The sequence below is a fragment of the Lactuca saligna genome, chromosome 3 (genome assembly GCF_052625555.1).
Source record: "Lactuca saligna cultivar CGN05327 chromosome 3, ASM5262555v1, whole genome shotgun sequence".
NCBI classification, from domain to species: Eukaryota; Viridiplantae; Streptophyta; class Magnoliopsida; order Asterales; family Asteraceae; genus Lactuca; species Lactuca saligna.
Window position 1 is genome coordinate 179,608,582 of NC_136419.1, and position 10,434 is coordinate 179,619,015.

Here is a 10,434-nt window from a genome sequence, read left to right on the forward strand (position 1 = left end):
TAACGAAGGAAACAAGAAAGATTTGAAGAAGGTAATCTCCTGGTATGGAGAAGTGCGAAAGACAATTCACTCTGCAATTCAAAAGCTTATGAGTTGAATTGTATCGACTGTTTACAAAGGGGGAGAATGTTGATGTATATTGTAAAAAGTCTAATAGAGTGTTTTGTGTTGTTTCGCATTTTGTATTATTTTACTAAGTCATTTTTTGTGCGAAGTGAAAATGTATAGACTTAGTATTTTTTTTGTTTGTTCCCTATAAATAGGGACTTAGGCTAGAAGTAGAGTGACGAATGATAGAACTTACTTCTGCTTATTTTGTAATCAGTCTTAATCAATATGAGATCTGATTAATATTTACTCTTTGTGTTCTTCATCTCAAATCGTTCAAATCTATCTTTTCTTTTCTAAATTCTCGATAACAATTCTCATCATGTTCGATCAGTTGCAGGGGGCATCTTGGTTTTCCAAGATTGACTTGACGTCGGGGTATCATCAGATGAGGGTTCGAGAGGAAGATATCCAGAAGACTGCTTTCAGGACTCGTTATGGACATTATGAGTTTGTGGTGATGCCTTTTGGGCTCACCAATGCCCCGGCCGCGTTCATGGATCTTATGAACTGGGTGTGCCGGCCGATGTTGGATCGGTCGGTGATCGTATTCATCGATGATATTCTGGTGTATTCGAGGACTAGGGATCAACATGAGGAACATTTGAGGGAGATTCTTGGGGTTTTGAGATCGGAGAGACTGTATGCCAAGTTCTCCAAGTGTGATTTCTGGTTACGAGAGGTCTAGTTCCTCAGGCATCTTGTTAACCAGAAAGGGATATTGGTCGACCCGGCCAAGATTGAGGCGGTGTTGAGGTGGGAGGTGCCGAGATCGCCCACCGAGATCAGGAGTTTTCTGGGTTTGGCTGGATATTATCGCAGGTTTATCAAGGATTTCTCCAAGATCACTGTGCCACTTACTAGGAGGACCCGGAAGGGTGTTGCATTTTCATGGGGACCGGAGCAGCAGTCCTCATTCGAGACGCTTCATCAGAAATTGTGTGAGGCTCCGGTGCTTGCACTCCCGGAAGGGATGGAGGATTTTGTGGTGTACTGTGATGCCTCTATATCAGGTTTGGGGGCGGTGCTTATGCAGAGGGGTCATGTGATAGCGTACGCTTCAAGACAGTTGAAGTCTCATGAGTTGAGATATCCCACCCACGACCTGGAATTGGGGGCTGTGATGTTTGCCCTCAAGATCTGGCGACACTATTTGTATGGGGTTCGGTGTACGATATACACGGACCATAAGAGCTTGAAGTACTTGATGGATCAACCAAATCTGAACATGCGACAGAGGAGGTGGTTGGATGTGGTGAAGGATTACGATTGTGAGATCCTGTACCACCCGGGCAAGGCTAATGTGGTAGCCGACGCATTGAGCCGTAGGGCGGAAAGCGCCCTGATCCGAGATATTTATATGAGATTGACGGTATCGACCCAGATTTTGGATATTATTCGAGGAGCTCAGGCAGAGGCTGCGAGGCCAGAACATCAGAAGAAGGAGCGGGTCATAGGTCAGGTATCAGGATTCGTCACGGATGGTCAAGGGCTTATGACTTTTCAGGGTCGGATTTGGGTACCGTTTATGGGCGGTGCGCGTGCTATTTTGATGGAGGAAGCACATCGATCGAAATTCTCGATTCATCCCGATGCTACAAAAATGTATTTGGATCTCAGGAAGGAGTATTGGTGGCCCTGTATGAAAAGGGATGTCGCTTGGTTTGTCGAGAGGTGCTTGACTTGTCGGCAGGTCAAGGCCGAGCACCAGCGACCGCACGGTAAGCTGCAACCGCTGGAGATTCCCGAATGGAAGTGGTAACAAATCACTATGGATTTCATCACCAAGTTACTGCGGACTGCGATGGGAGTCGATGCGATTTGGGTGATCGTGGATAGGCTGACGAAGAGCGATCATTTTCTAGCCATCAGCGAGAGCTCTTCTATGGAGAAGTTAGCAGAGTTATATGTGAGGGAGGTAGTATCACGGCATGGAGTGCCGATCTCGATTATTTGGGACCGTGACGTGCGTTTCACTTCCAGGTTCTGGAAGAAGTTTCATGAGGAGTTGGGTACTAGGTTACATTTCAGTACTGCATATCATCCCCAGACAGACGGTCAGAGTGAGCAAACGATTCAGACGCTCGAGGACATGCTTTGGGTATGTGTGTTGGATTTCGGAGGAAGCTGGGACACCTATCTACCTTTAGCAGAGTTCTCGTATAACAATAGCCATCATTCGAGCATTGGTATGCCACCCTTTGAGTTGTTGTATGGGCGGAGGTGTCGCACCCCCATCTGTTGGGGTGAGGTAGGACAGTAGGTTATGGGTAGCACGGAGAACGTACTTCAGACGACCGAGCAGATTCAGCTGGTCATACAGAGGTTGTTGACCGCTCAAAGCCGACAGAAGAGTTATGCAGACAGACGCCGGTCCGAGCTTGAGTTTCAAGTTGGTGATCTTGTTCTCCTAAAGGTCCCTCCTTGGAAAGGAGTGATTCAATTTAGGAAGAGGGGCAAGTTGGGGCCCCGATATATCGGTCCTTTCCATGTGATCGCGAGGGTGGGCCGGGTAGCCTACCGTTTAGACTTGCCAGCAGAGTTGGGGCAGATTCACGAAACTTTCCATGTGTCGCAGTTGAGAAAGTGTATAGCCGACGAATCGGCAGTGGTTCCATTAGGGGATATTCAGGTGGATTCGAGCCAGAATTATGCTGAGAGACCAGTAGCCATCAGAGATCGGAAGATCAAGGTTTTGAGGAACAAGGAGGTACCCCTGGTTTTGGTTCAGTGGCAACATCGGAAGGGATCAGAGATGACCTGGGAGCCGGAACGTGAGATGCGTGAGCAGCATCCTTAGCTATTTGCCTAGCGGGACTTCGAGGGCGAAGTCTTGTTCTAGTGGGAGAGAATTGTAACAGCCCGGATCTCCAGGTATCTTTACTTTCATATTTTTGGTATTCTGTGAGGGGACTCGGCGAGTTGGAGGTCGAACTCGCCGAGTCGGGTCGCGGTTTTGGACGGAGGTTCGCGTCCGGACTCGGCGAGTCCAAGGGATGCACTCGGCGAGTCCGCGCTGTTTAATGAAACCCTAATTTCCCGGTCCTAAGCCCTATTTAAAGGACCTTATGGCCTTCATTTGCGGCCACCTTGAGCCCTAAGTGCACCCAAACGGATGAGAGACCTTGTGAGTGTGATAAGAGGCTATTTGTTCATCATTTTGTGTGTTATTGCAAGAAAGGAGGGAGAAGATCAAGCTTGAAGAGTTGGGGAGCTTGTATTTGCTTCTATTTCATCAAGGGAACCTTCTTGAGGTAACGTTCAGAGCTAAACTTCGTATTTTGGTTGATGTGTCAAATCTAGGGTTTCTTCTTGCCTTATTTGGCTTGAATTGGAAGTATGAAAGGTCCCATGGAGATATGGAACCTAGATCTGGACCTTAGCATGTCCAGGAGGCCCCAAATGACAAGCTTTATGTCCATTCTTTTGAGTTGGAAGCTAGGGTTGCCATATTAGAGGTTATTTCTCCAAAATGAGCCTTGTATGCGTTGCATGGCGACCAAGACTGAGACTTTATGTGATAAATGAGCTTGGGAAGGCCAGATCTATGTGTGTATGGAACGGATCTAACCGCAAAAGCCAGTTTTAGCTGATGCATGGCATGGACTCACCGAGTCTGAAGAACAGACTCAACGAGTTGCTTGAAGATTGTCCTTGAGACCACCCAGTGTGTAGTCCTACCGAGTTGTGGGTGACTAACTGAGTCACAGAGAGTTAGAAAGGTTTTGACAGGTGGACCGAGTCGAGTTGGGACTCGCCGAGTTGTCCTTGCGACTCGGCGAGTTGAGTCGCGGTGGCCCCGTGATTCAGGCCCAGGTGGAACTCGTCGAGTCAGGGGAATACTGGACGAGTCAAAGGGAAAATCCTTGCGAGTTGGTGAAAACGCGTAGACTCGCCAAGTCACTCTTGTGCGCTCGCCGAGTCCGGTCAATTTGACCAAAGACTGTTGACCAAGTTGACCAGTGTTGACTTGATAAGGATGGTCAACCTTAGTGGTACAAGTAATAATTATAGATATATGATGTCATAGGAGGATTACAGCTCGGGGGTTCGAGCACGAGTGATTTCCAGGGTTCACGAGTTATCCAGACATACGAGGTGAGTCTTCTCACTATACTGTACCCGGATGGGTTTGACTGTGTGACCGGAAGGTAGAATATGATATGAGATATATGCATTAGGTGTGATAGGTTAATCGTTATATGTGCCATGTATGATATGCTTGATATGGGCCGGAAGGCAATATGTTATGGGCCGGAAGGCGAATATGTTATGGGCCGAAAGGCATTGTAATGTGGACCGTAAGGTTGACGTGGGTAGGATCGGAAGGTTTACCCAGTCGGGACGGAAGTCCCCTGAGACACACGGACCGGAAGGTCAGGGCCTGGAAAGGCGTATGTGCGTAGGTTGTATTTTAGGGAACTCACTAAGCATTTATGCTTACAGTTGTTGTGTGATGTGTTTCAGGTACTAGCGAGGACCGTGGGAAGGCGCCGGCGTGATCGTACACACACTCGGGGAAAACCATTTTTGTGATCCTTGTTATGTAATCGGTCGTGACAATATTGTTACATTTGAAACCTAAATTTATTACTCGATGTTTTTGATGTTTGTAAAAATGAAAAATTAGCCTTGAAATTTACGTCGTTACATAATGTCAGTTTGTAAAATGATTTGAAAACAGTTTGTTTGATAAGAACAGTTTTAAGTATAATAAATCCTTTGTTTGAAACACAATTGTAACAGAGTTTGAAAGGAAAGATATAGTATGTAATACAGTTTGATAAAGAGTTTAGTATGTAAAGATGTTTATTTTGAGAAATCATTTTGATGTAGTATATTGAGTAAAACAGCTAAAATTGTAGTAAATCTATAGTTTGATAGTTATTAATAACTTGTGATTGATATAATAACTATCATAATTCAACTTTTACTCCCCCCCCCCCTCCATAAAAGCATTTAAAAACTTTTAAAAGGTTAATTAAGGGGTATGAACTCACCTGTAGTGAGTGGATCGTATGGAAGTGTCTGGCAAGTGCTAGGTGTCAAGTGAAGACATGAACACACACAATGATCCTAATAACATATAAAGACATATATATATATATATATATATATATATATATATATATATATTCTAATTAGTGTTATAATAACTAATTGTATACATATATATATATATATATATATACAATTAGTTATTATAACACTAATTAGAAAATTATAAACACCCTAATGTGTGGAAAACACTTTGGCCAAAGTGTTAGGAGGCCATTGTGTTGCAACAAAGGAGTGTAAGGCATTGCTATTGAGTTTATGGCCCAAGGACCACAATCAATGGAGTTTACGGCCCAGGGGAGTTTACTCCTAGCCGTAAACTCTCTAAAGGGTCTTATTTAGAGGCTTAAAGGTATGATGTCTTAAGTGTTTAAGTGTTCCAAGGTTAAACAAGAGGCTAGGTGAGTTTAAGGTCCAAGAATTGACCTTCACATGAGTTTACGGCCTCGGAACCATTTCTCCATGATTTTACCTCCGTAAACTCTTGGTATGATGCACTAACTCGAAGTTTAATGTCCCTAGTTCATTGGTGGAGGGTTCTAATCCAAGTTCTAAGCATAAGGAAGGAGATTAGGGCAACTTTGCACCATAAAAGGGAGTTTACGGCCTTGGGAGATCCTTGGCCGTAAAATCTCATCCAACCCTCTATTCTTGATGTTTCTAAGGCCTAAACATGTTAAACCTAGTACATAACAAGTTAGAACAAGATTACTTACAATATAGGAGATTGAATGGTCGGTTTTGACCAAGAACACTAGTGTGTGTTCTTGGTGAAACTTGATGATCTAATGAAAACATGATTTTCGTGGATGAAATCATGTGAGGATACTAGATTAAGAGGTGTATCAACAAGTTAGGGAAGAATACTTACTAGTTTTGAAGATCAGGGATGAAGAACCCGATGATACTTGAGAGAAAACTCGAGCTCTTGGGTTTGAAATGTGAGAAATGGCTAGAAATGATCAAGAATCATATATATGGGTGAGAGTTCACAGCCTCCATGAGTTTACGGCCATAAACTCCATTTTTACGGCCGTAAACTCCACAAGATGGAGTTTAGGGCATGAATTTTGTACTATGGCTTTAGCAGTTACTTTCTAACACTTAATCCTTAAGTGTACAAGCCTCGGAACGCTCAAACAGGCTCTAAATTGTGCTAATGATAGCAGGAATGAGTTTGACTTTCATTGAAGTGTTTGACTGAACAGGATAGAAAATTTTGGGTTGTCACATCATCCCCTGTTAGAGGGAATTTTGTCCCGAAATTAGAGTTTAGGTAAAGGAGTAGGTATGAATAATCGAGCAAAGAGATGGGGATACTTCCTATTCGATTGATCCTCGCACTCCCAAGTGAATTCAGGTCCTCGCTTGGCACTCCAGTGAATCTTCACTAATGGGATGCGGCTTTGTTTCGTCTGCTTGACCTCTCGATTCATGGTCCATACGGTTCTTCCGCGAAGGTGAGGCTCTCGTTTAACTCGATCTCGTCGAGTGGGGTTACAAGAGTCTCGTCGGACAGACACTTTTTCAAGTTCGAGACATGGAGGGTAGAATGTATGTTACTAAGTTTGCGAGTAGGTTGAATTTGTAAGTTACAGGGCCGATTCCGGCAAGAATCTCGAAGGCCCCAACTATCTTGGATTTATCTTTCCACGCTTTCTGAAGTGTATCAAGCCTTTCCATGGTGAGACTTCAAACAAAATTTGGTCTCTCACTTGGAATTCCAAAGGTTTCTTTCTCTTGCTTCTCTTCCCAGTCAAGGGCCACTCCCTTCTGGGTCAAAGTCGTAAGAGGTTCCGTAATTCGAGAGGAGATCTACATGAATCTAAGATAGTAGTCAGCGAGACCTAGAAATTTGGTGGATTCCCGTAGGCATCTTTGGTGTTGACTAATTTTCACGGGTTTGATTTTGGAAGGGTCCTCATGAATTCCCACTTCACTAATAGTGTGCCTTAGGAATTCGACTCTTCAAATCCAAAACTCATATTTAGAGAACTTCGCGTAGAGTTTCTCAGATAGTAATGTTTCCATGGTCTATCGTAGATGTTTTCTATGCTCTTTCTCACTATGAGAGTAGATAAGTAGGTCTTTTACAAGGACAATGATGAACTGATCCAAGTAAGTACGGCATACCCTAATCATTTAGTCCATGAATATTGCGGCGCATTTTTCTTATCCGATGGGTATCACTACGGACTCGTAGCGTCCGCATTGAGTTCGGAAAGTCATCCTCAGGACATCCTTCTATAACACTCGTAACTGGTGATATTCAGATCTCAGGCCCATCTCCGAAAGGTAAAACGTTCCTTGCGGTTGGTCAACCAATTCATCTATGCGAGGCAGAGGGTAGTGATTCCAAATGGAAATCTTGTCGAGGTCTCTGTTAGTTGATGCACATACGAAACAATCTGTCATTCTTCTTGATGAACAAGACTGGAGTTTCCCTTGGGTGAGGAGCTTGGTCCTACAGAGCTCTTGCTGAGCAGTTTGTTAAATTGATCGGATAGTTCTTGCATCTCTATAAGTGCTAAATTATAGAGCGATTTGGTTACAGGAATATCCTTTGATTTGATTCTAAGTTTATCCGCATGACAGCATGATCACTCGTAGTCTTGAGCAGTCTCCGTCCTGAAGTTCATATTAGAAGTCATGCATGGTTCATCACTCATACTCTCGTGTATACGAGTCGTATAAAATTAAGATTAAAAAGGTAGTCGAATAAATGATTCTTCTTTAATCTCACATCCAAACAAGGAAAAGAAGTTAAAGTGGAATCATCAATTCTAAACCTGTAGAACCTTGATTATATACCACTCTTGTGTATACATTCTTCAGCGATAGATCAACCGTAAGGATCTTTAGATTGAACTTGACGTACTGTATGAGTGGTACTCCAGGGAGGTTTGCTGAGGTTTCTTTGGAAAGGATACGAAACATGAGGTGCCCTATGCAAGAGTACCTCGGAGTTCTAAAATGACGGCTTTCTTAGAAAGGCGATTACGGAGAAAGGGATGTACGCACTAAACCGGTATTGTGAGCATCGAATTGACTCAACTTGTATGATAATATCGGACTCACTTGGAAATAAAGGTATTAGAATTGATCATAAAGGCATTACAGACAAAACACAACAGTGCAACTTTTAACAGAGTTACAGTACTTTAGATTAACTACAAGCCTACCGCTGCGAACAAGGTATACTACAAAAGGCAAGTATACGCAGCACGAGAGTCCCTTTGACTGGCGGGATCTCGCAAAAGATAAGACTCTAATTACACTAGTTTTAAACAGTTTATGAGCCTGTTACAACTAACGCCTTAATTACTTTAATGTGGGTCCGGAGTAGTCTCTCCTATGGTAGTGATCCTTAGTATCTTCCCGTCTACATCGGAGTTCTTTGTTATTGGAAAATCCTTCTTAAGGTGCCCTATCTAACCGCATTGGTGACATATCTGGCTAGTACTAGCATCGGTGGTGGAAGTGATGTGTTGAGTCAGAGTTATGTGGACATGAGTGTTTTCTTTGTTCATCCCCTTTGGACATTTCCTTTTATAGTGTCCGGTGTCACCACCACCATAGTATGCAGGGTTGACCCCGATGTCAGGGACTTGAGTGATGGGCCATGCTGGTGATCTACAACTACGGGCATGGTTCCCTATTTTGTGGCAATTGCAACATTGCATTTCATGGCAAGTCCCATTATGATGAAAGTTACACTTGTTACACTTTGGAAGTTTTCCCTCGTATGGTCTGATCGGTGCTGAAATGGTAGGGGTTGCCACTTGTTTTTGTACTATGGCAAGTCTTTGGGATCTCTTACGCTCCTTTTGGGCTTGGTGCTTTTGTTTCCTCCTCTCAGTTTTACGGCTTTGCAAGTCCATGACTGTTATCATTTGTTGGCTTCCCGGATCAATTGGAATTGTCAACCCCTTTGCCAGTCTTGTTTGCGTTGCCAGAGCTGAGGTTTGCAAGGACAGCTATCACGGCAGCTGTTACCGCGGCTTGGAATGTAGCAGCGTTGATATGAAGGATAGGGGTTTTGTAGCTCGGTTGACTATTTCTGGATGACGACATGATTCTATTATACGAAAGAAAAGGAGTTCGTGAGCGATTATCTTTGAACCTAGATGTATTTCGATCATTCATGTAAAGAGTAGAAGTATGTTCTTGAGGGTTTGACTTACATCCCTATGATGCAGTCCTAGTAAGGAGTAGACGTAAGTTCATAGAATGGTCACTAGGCGTTTTTCGTTCAAACTAGGGTATTATTGGTTGGTGGATAACATGATCCAACCTTTGAAAGAGAATTGGAAATGATCCCGGAGTTAAATTACTATAGTCCTGTAACTTTACTAGAGGGGGTTTCAGATAGACTCCAATGAAAGTATTAGAACAAAGAGTGACATAGAATTTAGTCGACTGTCAATATCATTGATGTTTAAGATGTAATAAGTTTGGAAAATTGACCTTGTAGTAGGTCTTACATCATATCGTAGTAGAAAAGTCTTTGACAATATAAAGGTCTAACCAAAAGTACTTACAATACAAGATAGTTACATAGAAAAAGTGTTACCTAGGATATAGACAGGAACACGGTTCCTTAAAACAAGGAAGGAAAGTAAAAATCTCCTACTGGTGACGGTCACCCTTATGGTGAACCCTTAGTTCAGCTAGTTGACGTTCCATATCAAGCAAGTATCTTTCGTACACCCTCTGGCATACTCAGAGCCCTGTGACTTTGTGTCGAGTTTCAGCTAGTGCTTGCAGTAGGGTCTCATGGTCTCTCTTAGATCTCTCACGAGTGTTTTCAAGACAACTGGTGCGGATGGTATGCATTCTTGGATTGGCATCAACCACTTCGATACGATGGAGAGTCGTCATGCCCTGAATTTCGTTTCGGGCAACTCTACGGATCAGAATTGGTAGGACTCTATCTACTGAGCCCCCTTCGCTTAAGTTGTAGAAGCTTCGGTCTCCATTAAATGACATAGGTTGATCATGCTCTTCGCTCCATGTTTCCAAGCATTATACCCAAGGAGGCGTCGGCCATGAAAAGTCGGACGAGGGTTATGATTTGGAATGGGAGCTACTGGGGGTAGGTTCTCAACCTTGGACTCAGAGTTAGCACCATCTGGAAATTCTACAGCATGGTGATCATCCAAAGGGATATGATGATCATCCTATGGGTCTTCTCCATACCATCCAGCATAGCCTTCGTTCGGAAGGTACGTGTCGCCGTGGGGATGGAGTCCAACCATGTTATCTACA